General features: G+C 37.3%; 1 protein-coding gene across 4 annotated transcripts in view; it reads left to right on the top strand.

Annotated features, from left to right (window-relative positions):
- Nucleotides 1-17,500, top strand: part of diaph2 (diaphanous-related formin 2) — a 1,014,494-nt gene that overhangs the window by 624,316 nt on the left and 372,678 nt on the right. The gene's annotated exons all lie outside the window — the stretch shown is intronic.

The raw sequence follows: 17,500 nt of genomic DNA, 5'->3' as shown, positions 1-17,500 counted from the left end.
AAATAACTACATCTAGAGCAATAATTTTAATAAATTATGAACTTATTGTGAAGTTAAAAAAAGTTATGTACTTATTATAACAAATATTGATTGATTGAGAATTGATTGAGAAGCTTATTGACATCTTAAAGAATTGAATCCATGCAATGCTTTAAAAAGGCAAATGGATGGCACAAAAAGCCACAAGGCTTGTTTCCATTGTGGTCCATGTAAATAATACATTGCGAGAATCTGTTAGAATTTAGAATCGAGAATCAATTCTGAATGGAATCGTCACCCCAGGACTCTGAATCAGATCGAATGGTTTGGGGCCCGGACAGTCCCACCCTTAATAATTATCATCATATTAAGGTATGTAAAAATGAACAATTACAAATGTGTGCAGGATTTGTCAAAGCCCTCACTTTAATGAATGCATTAAAGTGTTGTGTTGCACCATTGTTCCCAGTGTGGGCACCTTCCGCTGAATTGCGACATATGCTCTCACCCCCCTCTAAACTGAGCTTACTCCCTCCCTCCCACATTGTATTCAGTGTCTTAAAAATACCACATTCCTCTTCCTTTTGCACACTCCAGTATTTCCGAGCGGTATACTAGTGCGATTATATGGGATATGAGTGCCTATCCTGTAATATTTGGCCCCCATGGCAACATTTAAAATCTATATTGGTTCTCATTAGGTCGTGCAGGTGTACCTAAAGTTCTGTCCCATTGTGCAGGAAACGAGACAAGGTTGTCCTTTTGTGTGCGCTGTGCCGCTGGACTCCTGTACCTTAATTAAAAGTGAGCGAGGGGGGAGACTCCCGCTGTGGACCGAGGCGAGGAAAGTCATGTCAGAGTGGAAACACGCTTTAAAGTCAAACACGTGTCCACTGAGAGTCACACTGGAGCTGACCAAGTCACTTTTTTTGTGCTCACTTTTCATCGGACTATATTTAATTCTGTATGCTGACCTTCATTCTACTCTCGGAAATCATGAAACGTATCAACTTTAAAGCCTTAAAGTTTTATGGAGCCGGTCCTTAACGTTTGTCTAAGTCTAATATAGAGGATCTTTGACTCTTTAAAGATAGCAGAGCATGCATTGTCACATAGAGGATCTTTGATGAGCCTTTTTGCAATCATTTTTGTTTTTAAAAGCAGAGCATGGTTTGTCATATAGAGGATCTTTGACTGTTTTTTTTTTGTTTTGCATAATTAAAAACAGCAAAATGCTCCTATCACATAGAAGATATTTGACTAGCATCATTTGCTATAAGTCTTTAAAAACATCAGTGCTCTCCTTCTTTTTAGAGGATCTTTGACTAACATGATTTGCTTTAAGTCTTTAAAAACATCAGCGCTCTCCTGCTATTAGAGGATCTTTGACTAGCATGATTTGCTTGAAGTATTTTAAAACGTTAGTTATCCTGCTATTAGAGGATCTTTGACTAGCATGATTTGCATTAAGTCTTTAAAAGCATCAGAGCTCTCCTGCTATTAGAGGATCTTTGACTAGCATGATTTGCTTTAAGTCTTTAAAAACATCAGTGCTCTCCTGCTATTAGAGGGTCTTTGACTAGCATGATTTGCATTAAGTCTTTAAAAACATCAGTGCTCTCCTGCTATTAGAGGATATTTGACTTGCATGATTTGCTTGAAGTATTTTGAAACGTTAGTTATCCTGCTATTAGAGGATCTTTGACTAGCATGATTTGCATTAAGTCTTTAAAAACATCAGAGCTCTCCTGCTATTAGAGGATCTTTGACTAGCATTATTTGCTGTAAGTCTATAAAAAAGCATAGGTCTCCTGCTTTTTAGAGGATCTTTAACTAGCATTATTTGCTGTTTGTTTATAAAAAAAAAACAGAGGTCTCCTGCTTTTTAAAGGATCTTTGACTAGCATGATTTGATATCCGTCTTTAAACAAAATCTGATATATTTTGCTTTTTAGATGATCTTTGACTAGCATTATTTGCTTGAAGTATTTTAAAATGTTAGTTATCCTGCTATTAGAGGATCTTTGACTAGCATTATTTGCTATACGTCTTTAAATACATCAGTGCTCTCCTGCTTTTTAGAGGATCTTTGACCAGCAAGATTTGCTTTAAGTCTTTAAAAACATCAGTGCTCTCCTGCTATTAGAGGATCTTTGACTAGCATGATTTGCTTTAAGTCTTTAAAAACATTAGTGCTCTCCTGCTATTAGAGGATCTTTGACTAGCATGATTTGCATTAAGTCTTTAAAAACATCAGAGCTCTCCTGCTAGTAGAGGATCTTTGACTAGCAAGATTTGCTTTAAGTATTTTAAAACGTTAGTTATCCTGCTATTAGAGGATCTTTGACTAGCATGATTTGCATTAAGGATTTAAAAACATCAGAGCTCTCCTGCAATTAGAGGATCTTCGACTAGCATTATTTACTGTAAGTCTATAAAAAAACAGAGGTCTCCTGCTTATTAGAGGGTCTTTGACTAGCATGATTTGTTCTATGTCTTTAAAAACATCATAACTCGCTTACTATTAGAGGATCTTTGACTAGCATTATTTGCTTTAAGTCTTTAAAACATGAGAGCTATTCTGCTTTTTATAGGATCTTTGACTAGCATGATTTGATTTAAGTCTTTAAAAACAGCAGAACTCCCTTACTATTAAAGGATCTTTGACTAGCATGATTTGATTTAAGTCTTTAAAAACATCAGAACTCTCCTGCTTTTTAGAGGATCTTTGACGAGCATGATTTCATTTAAGTCTTTAAAAACATCAGAACTCCCTTACGATTAGAGGATCTTTGATTAGTATCATTTGCTTTAAGTCTTTAAAACATGAGAGCTATTCTGTTTTTTATAGGATCTTTGACTAGCATGACTTGCTATACGTCTTTAAAAACATTAGAACCCCCGTACTATTAGAGGATCTTTGACTAGCATTATTTGCTTTAAGTCTTTAAAAACATCAGAACTCCCTTACTATTAGAGGATCTTTGACTAGCATTATTTGCTTTAAGTCTTTAAAAACATCAGAACTCCCTTACTATTAGAGGATCTTTGACTAGCATTATTTGCCTTAAGTCTTTAAAAACATCAGAACTTCCTTACTATTAGAGGATCTTTGACTAGCATTATTTGCTTTAAGTCTTTAAAAACATCAGAACTCTCCTGCTTTTTAGAGGATCTTTGACTAGCATTATTTGCTTTAAGTCTTTAAAAACATCAGAACACTCCTGCAATTAGAGGATCTTTGACTAGCATTATTTGCTGTAAGTCTATAAAAAAAACAGAGGTCTCCTGCTTTTTAGAGGGTCTTTGACTTGCATGATTTGTTACATGTCTTTAAAAACATCAGAACTTTCTTACTATTAGATGATCTTTGACTAGCCTTATTTGCTATACGTCTTTAAAAACATCAGAGCTCTCCTGCTTTTTTAGAGGATCTTTGATGAGCATGATTTGCTTTAAGTCTTTAAAAACATCAGAACTCCCTTACTATTAGAGGATCTTTGACTAGCATTATTTGCTTTAAGTCTTTAAAAACATCAGAACTCCCTTACTATTAGAGGATCTTTGACTAGCATTATTTGCTTTAAGTCTTTAAAAACATCAGAACTCTCCTGCTTTTTAGAGGATCTTTGACTAGCATTATTTGCTTTAAGTCTTTAAAAACATCAGAACACTCCTGCAATTAGAGGATCTTTGACTAGCATTATTTGCTGTAAGTCTATAAAAAAAACAGAGGTCTCCTGCTTTTTAGAGGGTCTTTGACTAGCATGATTTGTTACATGTCTTTAAAAACATCAGAACTTTCTTACTATTAGATGATCTTTGACTAGCCTTATTTGCTATACGTCTTTAAAAACATCAGAGCTCTCCTGCTTTTTAGAGGATCTTTGACGAGCATGATTTGCTTTAAGGATTTAAAAACATCAGAGCTCACCTGCAATTAGAGGATCTTTGACTAGCATTATTTACTGTAAGTCTATAAAAAACAGAGGTCTCCTGCTTATTAGAGGGTCTTTGACTAGCATGATTTGTTCTATGTCTTTAAAAACATCATAACTCGCTTACTATTAGAGGATCTTTGACTAGCATTATTTGCTTTAAGTCTTTAAAACATGAGAGCTATTCTGCTTTTTTTAGGATCTTTGACTAGCATGATTTGATTTAAGTCTTTAAAAACAGCAGAACTCCCTTTCTATTAGAGGATCTTTGACTAGCATTATTTGCTTTAAGTCTTTAAAAACATCAGAAATGTCCTGCTTTTTAGAGGATCTTTGACGAGCATGATTTGATTTAAGTCTTTAAAAACATCAGAACTCTCCTGCTTTTTAGAGGATCTTTGACGAGCATGATTTGCTTTAAGTGTTTAAAAACATCAGAACTCCCTTACTATTAGAGGATCTTTGACTAGCATCATTTGCTTTAAGTCTTTAAAAACATCAGAACTCTCCTGCTTTTTAGAGGATCTTTGACAAGCATGATTTGATTTAAGTCTTCAAAAACATCAGAACTCTCCTGCTTTTTATAGGATCTTTGACGAGCATGATTTGCTTTAAGTCTTTAAAAACATCAGAACTCTCCTGCAATTAGAGGATCTTTGATTAGCATTATTTGTTATGTCTTTAAAAAAACAGAGGTCTCCTGCTTTTTAGAGGGTCTTTGACTTGCATGATTTGTTATGTCTTTAAAAACATCAGAATTTTCTTACTATTAGAGGATCTTTGACTAGCCTTATTTGCTATACGTCTTTAAAAACATCAGAACTCTCCTGCTTTTTCAGAGGATCTTTGATGAGCATGATTTGCTTTACGTCTTTAAAAACATCAGAACTCCCCTGCTTTTCAGAGGATCTTTGACGAGCAAGATTTGCTTTAAGCATTTAAAAACATCAGAGCGCACCTGCAATTAGAGGATCTTTGACTAGCATTATTTACTGTAAGTCTATGAAAGAAACATATGTTTCCTGCTTTTTAGAGGGTCTTTGAATAGCATGATTTGTTATGTCTTTAAAAAACATAACTATCTTAGTATTAGAGGATCTTTGACTAGCCTTATTTGCTATACGTCTTTAAAAAACATCAGAGCTCTCCTGCTATTAGAGGATCTTTGACAGCACACAATAATCACAGTGTACGTGTGTCGGCTCATGTTTTATGTATGACTGTACTTAGCTCTCTGAAAATGTCCTTTAAAACCATTTAGTTGGATAGTTCTGCTCTAATGGACGCTACACTGCAGATAAAAGTGTTTTGCATTGTGCACGACACAGACAAACGCTATTTTGACATTTGGAATGACGTGTTTGTTATTGTTTCTGGAAGGCTCAATTCATGCTGAAATGCCAGACCGGCTCGTAGATGTTTTTTTTGTGTTTTTTTTCGGACAAAGGGAAGGGACAAAAATGTGCATGTTCACACGTGTAGCAATCATGGTGGAGCCGTGTCGTCTCAGTGCAGAGCCGAGTAAAGGCCCCAGGAGGCTGATTGGCCAATTATTGATAGACGAGAGAGCAAAAAAAAAAAAAAAAAAAAGTATTCTTTGAGTCAATCAGGTGAATTGACCCCTGGGTAGCAGTTCTGGGTTACCTAATGGGCTCATCAGGGAGGAGGAGGTTGATGATGAGAATGAGCAACACACACACACACACACACACACACACACACACACACACACACACACACACACACACACACACACACACACACACATACTGGTTATCATTTGGAATGGGGACCAAGTTTTTGATCATCACTTGTGGGGACCACCCTTTCTACAGGTTATGGAGGCATAAAACAAATGAGGTAAAATGCCCAGTTAGATCATACACGTCTTTAAATCTCTGGATTGATGAAGTAATGTGTTGATCATTCTTACTGGGGACCCTGGGGAAAAAAAGTTAATATGGTTCATGGGGACCACATTTAAAATAATTTTACATAATTCACACAAATTTGTACATGACTACTGAGAAACCATTTATAAAAATTTAAACAAAAATTAAAAAAATGACATGATCCTCAGAATAGAGCACTACAGCTGTCCTCTTATAGGAAGTTTCAGCACTTAAATGTTAAAGCAAATCCTGCATCTTCTGTGACATTACTGAAAACTGCTATTTAGCAGTAATGAAGTTGTCTGCAACTCCAACTAACATATATAGAAGGATGGAAAATTCTGAATGTGAATCATGCTTCAAGGTAATAATGTTTTATAATCATGCTGTATGAAATCATTTAAATGTATCATTTAAAAAAGGTTTCCCTTTAGGGGACCTGTTTTTTTTTTTTTTGTCCCCATACCGTCAGAGGTCCCCTAAAGGTGACTGTGTAAACCAGTGGTTCTTAACCTGGGTTCGATCGAACCCTAGGGGTTCGGCGGACGTCAAAACACACCCGACTCATCGTGTAAATACAAACTTCTCCCTATCGGCATATTACGGATACGGCAACAGCTGACTGGTTTGCAAGTGTGTAATTTGTTGTGAGTTTATGCACTGTGTTGGTTTTGTTGTTTGATCAAGTTGATGTTCATGCACGGTTCATTTTGTGCACCAGTATAAAAACATGGTAACACTTTAGTATGGGGTACATATTCACCATTAATTAGTTGCTTATTAACATACAAATGAGTAACATATTGGCTCTTAACTAGGCATTATTAAAGGGGAACATTATCACCAGACCTATGTAAGCATCAATATATACCTTGATGTTGCAGAAAAAAGACTATATATTTTTTTTACCGATTTCCGAACTCTAAATGGGTGAATTTTGGCGAATTAAACGCCTTTCTATTATTCGTTGTGACGTCACATCGGGAAGCAATTTGCCATTTTCTCACTTTCGTCGGTGTGTTGTCGGAGGGTGTAACAACACGAACAGGGACGGATTCAAGTTGCGGCAGTGGCCCAAAGATGCGAAAGTGGCAAGAAATTGGACGAACTTTGTTCAAAATACGAGGCTGTGGGGAAAGCCGACGAAATGGTCGGTCGTTTGTTCCGCACACTTTACCGACGAAAGCTATGCTACGACAGAGATGGCAAGAATGTGTGGATATCCTGCGACACTCAAAGCAGATGCTGACATCAACTCCAAAACTGGACAGATCAGCTTTCAGGAAAAGAGAGCGGATGAGGGTATGTCTACATAATATATTAATTGATGAAAACTTTATTCATTACTCGCGGTTTTACGTAAATTATTATACATAAACTGTGTTTACCAATAATTTAGCTTAAAAACATTTATTTTTTTCAATCATTCGAGTACATTCGGGTAGTCTTGTGTAATGCAGTATTTTGTGTCTATTTAGGTATGGTTAACCTGAGTGCTGAAATCGTGGAAAAATATATGTTCTTAGCGCCTGAAATGGGCTGTCTGCACTCTCAAAGTGCATGTTGTTGCCAAATGTATTTCATATGCTGTAAACCTAGTTCATAGTTGTTAGTTTCCTTTAATGCCAAACAAACACATACCAATCGTTGGTTAGAAGGCGATCACCGAATTCGTCCTCGCTTTCTCCCGTGTCGCTGGCTGTCGTGTCGTTTTCGTCGGTTTCGCTTGCATACGGTTCAAACCGATATGGCTCAATAGCTTCAGTTTCTTCTTCAATTTCGTTTTCGCTACCTGCCTCCACACTATAACCATCCGTTTCAATACATGCGCAATCTGTTGAATCGCTTAAGCCGCTGAAATCCGAGTCTGAATCCGAGCTAATGTCGCTATACCTTGCTGTTCTATCCGCACTGTTTGTTTGTATTGGCATCACTGTGTGACGTCACAGGAAAATGGACGGGTGTATATAACGATGGTTAAAATCAGGCACTTTGAAGCTTTTTTTAGGGATATTGCGTGATGGGTAAAATTTAATAAGCCACTGGGAACTGATTTTTAATGGTTTTAACCCTTCTGAAATTGTGATAATGTTCCCCTTTAAATACTTATTAATGCCTTATTCTGCATGGCCTTATTATAACCCTGACCCTAACCAAATAACTCTAAATTAAGTCTTTATTACTTAGAATATGTTCCTCTCGTGTCCAAATACCTCTAAATTAAGTCTTTATTACTTAGACTATGTTCCTCTAGTGTCCAAAAAACTCTAAATTAAGTCTTTGTTACTTAGGATATGTTCCCCATACTAAAGTGTTACCAAAAACATGTAACTTTATCTTGAATTTGAAAAAACAACAACATTTTATTTGTCACTAAAGAAGGGTTCGGTACCTCCAACAAGGTTAAGAACCACTGGTGTAAACAGAGCAATGTCCCCATTAAGTAAACCATGCCAGAACACACACACACACACACACACACACACACACACACACACACACACACACACACACACACACACACACACACACACACACACACACACACACACACGCCTTTGTCAAGGACACACAACTCTCTGGGATGAACCTGATCACATAGAGCATGCTTAACGGCGGCTGGCTGAAATGTGATGTTATCGTCGATACAGATTAAGTGTATAAAAATGACAACAAATATACATATTTATAGGATGACATGTGGTTCAACCTGCAGAGGGTGCAACATATTGAATGAACGGCGGAAAAAACAGCTGTTCCGTCACTCCAAAAACATCCCTGGCGTGCCGAGGGGGAACAACAAGCAACGTTAAATAACAATTTGTCGGAGCCGCTTTTAATAATTAAAGACGCGGAACAGATTTCTGTTCATTTTAATTTGAAGCAAGAACGACGTCTACGACAGTGTTTTTCAACCTTTTCTGAGCCAAGGCACTTTTTTTTTTTTAAATAAAAAAAAAAAATACGGAGGCATACCACCAGCAGAAAAGGTTAAAAAATGAAACTCCACCAGGTTGTCGTGCCTTATTTTGAGTTTATTGGTGTTTTCTAGTGTGTAGTGCTTTAGTTCCTGTCTTGCGCTGTTATTTTGGTGGCCCTTCCTGTTTTGTTTGTGTTTCCCTGTAGCAACTTCATTTCTTTTGAGTGCTATTCTCTGCACCTGCTTTGTTTTCGCATTTAAGACTGTTTCAGTTGTGCGGACGCTATCCTTCTTCGTGGGGAAATTGTTGATTGTCATGTCATGTACGAATGTACTTTGTGGACGCCATCTGCTGCTCCGCACCTGTAAGTCTTTGCTGTCGTCAAGCATTCTGTTTTTCCTTTGAGTGCTATTCCCCGCACCTGCTTTTTTTCGCATTTAAGACTGTTTCAGTTGTGCGGACGCTATCCTTCTTTGTGGGGAAATTGTTAATTGTCATGTTCGGATGTACTTTGTGGACGCCGTCTGCTGCTCCGCACCTGTAAATCTTTGCTGTCGTCCAGCAATCTGTTTTTCCTTTGAGTGCTATTCCCCGCACCTGCTTTGTTTTCGCATTTAAGACTGTTTCAGTTGTGCGGACGCTATCCTTCTTTGTGGGGCAATTGTTGATTGTCATGTTCGGATGTACTTTGTGGATGCCGTCTGCTGCTCCGCCCCTGTAAGTCTTTGCTGTCGTCCAGCATTCTGTTTTTCCTTTGAGTGCTATTAAATGTAACTTAGATATTGGGTTTCACTATGTAAAAGCGCTTCGAGTCACTAGAGAAAAGCGCTATATAAATATAATTCACTTCACTTCACTTCCCTGCACCTGCTTTGTTTTCGCATTTAAGACTGTTTCAGTTGTGTGGACGCTATCCTTCTTTGTGAGGAAATTATTAATTGTCATGTTCGGATGTACTTTATGGACGCCGTCTGCTGCTCTGCACCTGTAAGTCTTTGCTGTCGTCCAGCAATCTGTTTTTCCTTTGAGTGCTATTCCTCGCACCTGCTTTGTTTTCGCATTTAAGACTGTTTCAGTTGTGCGGACGCTATCCTTCTTCGTGGGGAAATTGTTGATTGTCATGTCATGTACGAATGTACTTTGTGGACGCCATCTGCTGCTCCGCACCTGTAAGTCTTTGCTGTCGTCAAGCATTCTGTTTTTCCTTTGAGTGCTATTCCCCGCACCTGCTTTTTTTCGCATTTAAGACTGTTTCAGTTGTGCGGACACTATCCTTCTTTGTGGGGAAATTGTTAATTGTCATGTTCGGATGTACTTTGTGGACGCCGTCTGCTGCTCCGCACCTGTAAATCTTTGCTGTCGTCCAGCAATCTGTTTTTCCTTTGAGTGCTATTCCCCGCACCTGCTTTGTTTTCGCATTTAAGACTGTTTCAGTTGTGCGGACGCTATCCTTCTTTGTGGGGCAATTGTTGATTGTCATGTTCGGATGTACTTTGTGGATGCCGTCTGCTGCTCCGCCCCTGTAAGTCTTTGCTGTCGTCCAGCATTCTGTTTTTCCTTTGAGTGCTATTAAATGTAACTTAGATATTGGGTTTCACTATGTAAAAGCGCTTCGAGTCACTAGAGAAAAGCGCTATATAAATATAATTCACTTCACTTCACTTCCCTGCACCTGCTTTGTTTTCGCATTTAAGACTGTTTCAGTTGTGTGGACGCTATCCTTCTTTGTGAGGAAATTATTAATTGTCATGTTCGGATGTACTTTATGGACGCCGTCTGCTGCTCTGCACCTGTAAGTCTTTGCTGTCGTCCAGCAATCTGTTTTTCCTTTGAGTGCTATTCCTCGCACCTGCTTTGTTTTCGCATTTAAGACTGTTTCAGTTGTGCGGACGCTATCCTTCTTCGTGGGGAAATTGTTGATTGTCATGTCATGTACGGGATGTACTTTGTGGACGCCGTCTGCTGCTCTGCATGCTGATTCATTAGTATCGCGGTACTATACTAACACCGGTATACCGTACAACCCTAGTAGGGATGGTGTTGGCCTGGTTTCCTCCAAACATGACGCCCGGCATTTGCAACACTGTTTTTTTTTTTTTTTTCTGTCAAGATGGGGTTCTGAGTGTACATTAATGAGAAATAAAATGTTATTTTTTCATTTAATTTTAGCAAATGACTGCAATGAAACAAAGAGTGAACAATTTAAAGGGTTCTGAATACTTTCCCTACCCACTATATGTAGTATATAGTTGTGGTCAAAAGTTGACATACACTTGCAAAGAACATAATGTCATGGCTGTCTTGAGTTTCCAATCATTTAAATGATAAATGATAAATGGGTTGTACTTGTATAGCGCTTTTCTACCTTCAAGGTACTCAAAGCGCTTTGACACTACTTCCACATTTACCCATTCACACACACATTCACACACTGATGGAGGGAGCTGCCATGCAAGGCGCTAACCAGCACCCATCAGGAGCAAGGGTGAAGTGTCTTGCTCAGGACACAACGGACATGACGAGGTTGGTACTAGGTGGGGATTGAACCAGGGACCCTCGGGTCGCGCACGGCCACTCTTCCACTGCGCCACGCTGTCCCATTTCTACAACTCTTATTTTTTTGTGATAGAGTGATTGGAGCACATACTTGTTGGTCAAAAAAAACATTCATGAAGTTTGGTTCTTTTATGAATTTATTATGGGTCTACTGAAAATGTGACCAAATCTGCTGGGTCAAAAGTATACATACAGCAATGTTAATATTTGGTTACATGTCCCTTGGCAAGTTTCACTGCAATAAGGCACTTTTGGTAGCCATCCACAAGCTTCTGCTTGAATTTTTGACCACTCCTCTTGACAAAATTGGTGCAGTTTAGCTAAATGTGTTGGTTTTCTGACATGGACTTGTTTCTTCAGCATTGTCCACATTGGGAAGGCCATTCTAAAACCTTGATTCTAGCCTGATTTAGCCATTCATTTCCCATTTTTGACGTGTGTTTGGGGTCATTGTCCTGTTGGAACACCCAACTGCGCCCAAGACCCAACCTCCGGGCTGATGATTTTAGGTTGTCCTGAAGAATTTGGAGGTAATCCTCCTTTTTCATTGTCCCATTTACTGTAAAGCACCAGTTCCATCGGCAGCAAAACAGGCCAAGAGCATAATACTACCACCGCCATGCTTAACGGTAGATATGGTGTTCCTGGGTTTAAAGGCCTCACCTTTTCTCCTCCAAACATATTGCTGGGTTTTGTGGCCAAACAGCAAAATTTTTGTTTCATTTGACCACAGAACTTTCCTCCAGAAGGTCTTATCTTTGTCCATGTGATGTCAAATGAAACAACATTTCAACCAGAAGCTTGTGGATGGCTACCAAAAGCGCCCTATTGCAGTGAAACTTGCCAAGGGACATGTAACCAAATATTAACATTGCTGTATGTATACTTTTGACCCAGCACATTTGCTCACATTTTCAGTAGACCCATAATAAATTCATAAAAGAACCAAACTTCATGAATGTTTTTTTGTCTGCCTCCATCACTCTATCACAAAAAAAATAAGAGTTGTAGAAATGATTGGAAACTCAAGACAGCCATGACATTATGTTCTTTACAAGTGTGTGTAAACTTTTGACCACAACTTTATACGTCATCGATCCCAATATTAGTTCAACACGCGCATTTTTCCAGGTGAGCCGACGGGAAAAACAGATTGCGTCTCCGGTGACTAGCTCTGCGTAAACATGCAGTTGAGTTTAATATAATACGGAGCGTTTTTGTGCGGCAGTGACAGCTTGGAGTGTGACAATAAACACATTAAAGTTCAAAACCCGTGAAATGAAGAAGGGGTTGCACAACACCAGCAAATGAATGATCCTCACTTGATGAAGTGTGTGTGTGTGTGTGTGTGTGTGTGTGTGCGTGCGTGCGTGTGTGTGTGTGTGTGTGTGCGTGTGCGTGTGTGTGTGTGTGTGTGTGTGTGAGAGAGAGAGAGAGGGTGTTGCACTGACGACCTGTAATTGTCTCACTTGATGAAGTGTGTGTGTGTGTGTGTGTGTGTGTGTGTGTGTGTGTGTGTGTGCGTGTGTGTGGGCGTGAGTTGTGTGTGTGTGTGCGCGTGCGTGTGGGGCCAGGTGCTTATGCGAGCGTGTGTAAGCAAATCCAACTGTGGCTGTTTGGAGCATGAATACTTTCAGTGTGAGTACAAAGTGCTGTGCGCCGCTAATTAGCTTCCCCAGCAGGCCATCGCAGCCGCATGGCAATCACGGCGGGGAATGATTACGGAATAACTTTCTTGAGTGTGCATGCAGGAAGACTTGTTGTCGTGATGTTGACGACGTTATCTTGGTGTCAGTGTTCTCTTCTCCTTATGTGCATGTGTGCTCCCAGAAGGAAAAATACATGTACGTTTAGTTATTATTAGGGAATGGAGCTTGATTATTAGAAAAGTAACTGGTCACACGTTTTCATGCATTCTATGGCGCCACATCATAACTTAAACTTCAGTCAAAATGGATGTATAATTAATTGTGTGAATGCTTTGGAGCATTCACACAAATGGTTTTCTACACCACAATGCATCTATTTATTATTGTGTGAATGCTCCAAAGCATTCACACACATGGTTTTCTACACGACAATGCATATATTTATTCAATGTATTGTTATTGTGTGAATGCTCCAAAGCATTCCCAAATTTTGGTTCTCTACACCAAAATTCATCCATGTATTCAACTTATTATTATTATTATTATTGTGTGAATGCTCCAACGCATTCACACACATGGTTTTCTACACCAAAATTCATCTATTTATTCAACTTATTATTATTATTATTGTGTGAATGCTCCAAAGTATTCACACACATGGTTTTCTACACCACAATGCATCTATTCATTCAACTCATTGTTATTGTGTGAATGCTCCAAAGCATTCCCAAATTTTGGTTCTCTACACCAAAATTAATCTATGTATTCAACTTATTATTATTATTATTGTGTGAATGCTCCAAAACATTCACACATATGGTTTTCTACACCAAAATGCATCTATTTATTCAACGTATTATTATTATTGTGTGAATTCTCCAAAGCATTCACACACATTGTTTTCTACACCAGAATTAATCTATTTATTCAACTTATTATTATTATTGTGTGAATACTCCAAAGCATTCACACAAATGGTTTTATACACCAAAATGCATATATTTATTCAACTTATTATTATTATTGTGTGAATGCTTCGGAGCATTCACACAAATGGTTTTCTACACCACAATGCATATATGTATTATTGTGTGAATGCTCCAAAGCATTCACACACATGGTTTTCTACACCAGAATTCATCTTTTTATTCAACTGATTATTATTGTGTGAATGCTCCAAAACTAACACATATGGTTTTCTACACCAAAATGCATCTATTTATTCAACGTATTATTCTTATTGTGTGAATGCTCCAAAGCATTCACACACATTGTCTTCTACACCAGAATTCATCTATTTATTCAACTTATTATTATTATTATTGTGTGGATGCTCCAAAGCATTCACACACATGGTTTTCTACACCATAATTCATCTATTTATTCAACTGACTATTATTGTGTGAATGCTCCAAAACATTCACACATATGGTTTTCTACACCAAAATTAATCTATTTATTCAACTTATTATTATTATTATTGTGTGAATGCTCCAAAGCATTCACATACATGGTTTTCTACACCAGAATTCATCTATCTATTCAACTGACTATTATTGTGTGAATGCTCCAAAACATTCACACATATGGTTTCCTACACCAAAATGCATCTATTTATTCAACGTATTATTTTTATTGTGTGAATGCTCCAAAGCATTCACACACATTGTTTTCTACACCAGAATCCATCTATTTATTCAACTTATTATTATTATTGTGTGAATGCTCCAAAGCATTCACACACATGGTTTTCTACACCAGAATTCATCTATTTATTCAACTGACTATTATTGTGTGAATGCTCCAAAACATTCACACATTTGGTTTTCTACACCAAAATTAATCTATTTATTCAACTTATTATTATTATTATTATTATTGTGTAAATGCTCCAAAGCATTCACATACATGGTTTTCTACACCAGAATTCATCTATCTATTCAACTGACTATTATTGTGTGAATGCTCCAAAACATTCACACATATGGTTTCCTACACCAAAATGCATCTATTTATTCAACGTATTATTTTTATTGTGTGAATGCTCCAAAGCATTCACACACATTGTTTTCTACACCAGAATTCATCTATTTATTCAACTTATTATTATTATTGTGTGAATACTCCAAAGCATTCACACAAATGGTTTTATACACCAAAATGCATATATTTATTCAAGTTATTATTATTATTGTGTGAATGCTGCAAAGCATTCACACAAATGGTTTTCTACACCATAATGCATCTATTTATTCAACTTATTATTATTATTGTGTGAATGCTCCAAAGCAGAAAGTTGTTTTTTGAACTGGAAATATTCCTGGTTTTCCCGAAATTCCAGGATCTCCTTAAAACCATTTCTCATTTAAAAATGTTACTTCTCGACCAATTTGAAACATTCCAACACCAACAATTTCAACTCATTCAGAACATTCACATTTTTTTAGCATTTTCAAAATAATTCTCGAAATTCCCACATTTCCATGAAATTCCCATTGAAATGAATGGGACATTTTTCAAAGTTCCACAATTCCCAAATTTTTCATCTGTTTCAAACTACCGGTATTCCAACTCCAAAATATTCTGCCTGTTCAGGAACTGTGTGCTCTACTTCAACAGTTAGTCATTTTGAAGTTCAACTTCAGCATTGGAGCATTCACAAGCAGTTTCTTCAACTTCTTCTTCTCCAGATTTTGGCGCGCTCTACCTTCCACATTTTTCATCCGATTCAAACCGTTTCAACTTCAAACTGTTCAGCCTATTCGGGAATCGCGGGCTTTCCCTTGACAAATTCAAAAAATTGCAATATTTCCCAGAATTCCCGGTTTTTCCGGGACATTTTTCCCATTCAAAATGAATTGGCCATTTTTCAAACTTCCACCATTTCCACATTGTTCAGCCTATCATTCCACTTTCAACCTATTCCACCATTCTGGAAATTCAAATTTCCTTTTTTCGAAGTTTAAAAAAACTCCAGGATTTTCCAGAATTCCTGCTTTTCCAAAGCCCTATTTCCACCTTTTTTTCTGGCAACCACTCCTTCCACATTTTCCAACACATTTCAACCGTCCCACTGTCAAAACATCCCGCTTAATCAGGACAAAAAATAAAGTTGTTGTTTGAACTGGAAACATTCCAAGTTTTCCCGAAATTTCAGGAATTCCGTAGTACCATTTCTTATTTTAATCATGTTACTACTTCAACATTTTTCCACAGATTTGAAAAATTTCTAAAATGTCTCATTCAAACCAGACCATTCAAGTTTTGTTATTATTTTCAAAAAAATTCCCGCTTTTCCAGAAATTCCCATTTTTTTCTGAAGTTTTTATTGACATGAATGGAACATTCTTCAAAGTTGCACAATTCCCACATTGTTTAATCTGTTTCAAACTTTTCTAATTTGAAAATATTCAGCCTGTTCAGGAATTGTTTGCTCTACTTCAACAATTCTAAAAAAAATTCCCAGATTTTTTTTTTGCATTTTCCCCATTCAAAATGAATTGGCCATTTTTCAAACTTCCACAATTCCCACATTCTTCAACCCATTCTTCAACCCATTCAACCCATCCCACCTTTAACACATTCCACCATTCTGGAAATTCAAACTACCCTTTTTTCAAGTTCAAAAAAATTCCAGATTTTCCCGGAATTCCCTAATACCATTTACTACTTCAACAGTTCTTGCCGGATTTAAACAATTGTAACACCAACCAATTCAGCTCATTCAGGACATTGATGCTCCTAATAATTTTCAATCCCACTTTTCCCCAAATTACCAAATTTCCATGAAGTTCCCATTGAAATGAATGAGACTTTTTTCCATGTTGCTCAATTCCCACATTTTTCAACCTGTTCAAACCATTCCAACATTAACCCATTCCACTCATCCTGGACATTCACACGAACATGTTACCAAGTTCCAAACAAATTCCTGTTTTCCTGGAAATTCAAACTCTTCAACATTCAAACCAGTCCAACATTCAAACCATTTCAGCGTTTAAACTATCGCAACATTTCAACCATTTATACATGCATCCTACATTCAATTAGCATGTCAGTTCTGCATCAGCTCTTCAACATTCAAACCATTCCAACATTCAAACTATTCTTACATTCATACTACATTCTAATCTGTCAGCATTTCAGTTCAACTTCAGCATTGGAGCATTCACACATAATTCCTTCAGGAATTGCCTCATCTAGTATAAATTATATGCTGTCTGTATAAAACACTGCACCATTGTTAAAGATATAATAATGGTATAACATGTTCACACTAAAATAGGTATACATAGTAAAACAAAACGCAAGATCGCAATTTACCACATTAAATATGAAAATGTATCTTTGGGGGTTAATTTAGGAATTTTCCGATTTAATAAGTGCACCTTAAAGGGTTAAACTTCATCATCATCTATCAGAGGGTTTCAATTTTGTTTTTATTACGGGCCTCATTGCAGTTATGGCTGCCCTCAGGGGGCCAATATATATGAATATTAAAGTATAATCACCTAATGATATTATTACACCATTACCTTGGCTTTTGATTATTTCATTTATTTACG

The sequence above is a fragment of the Nerophis lumbriciformis genome, linkage group LG16 (genome assembly GCF_033978685.3).
Source record: "Nerophis lumbriciformis linkage group LG16, RoL_Nlum_v2.1, whole genome shotgun sequence".
NCBI lineage: Eukaryota > Metazoa > Chordata > Actinopteri > Syngnathiformes > Syngnathidae > Nerophis > Nerophis lumbriciformis.
Note: the sequence above shows the minus strand (reverse complement) of the source record. Positions and strands in the feature narration are given on the sequence as shown.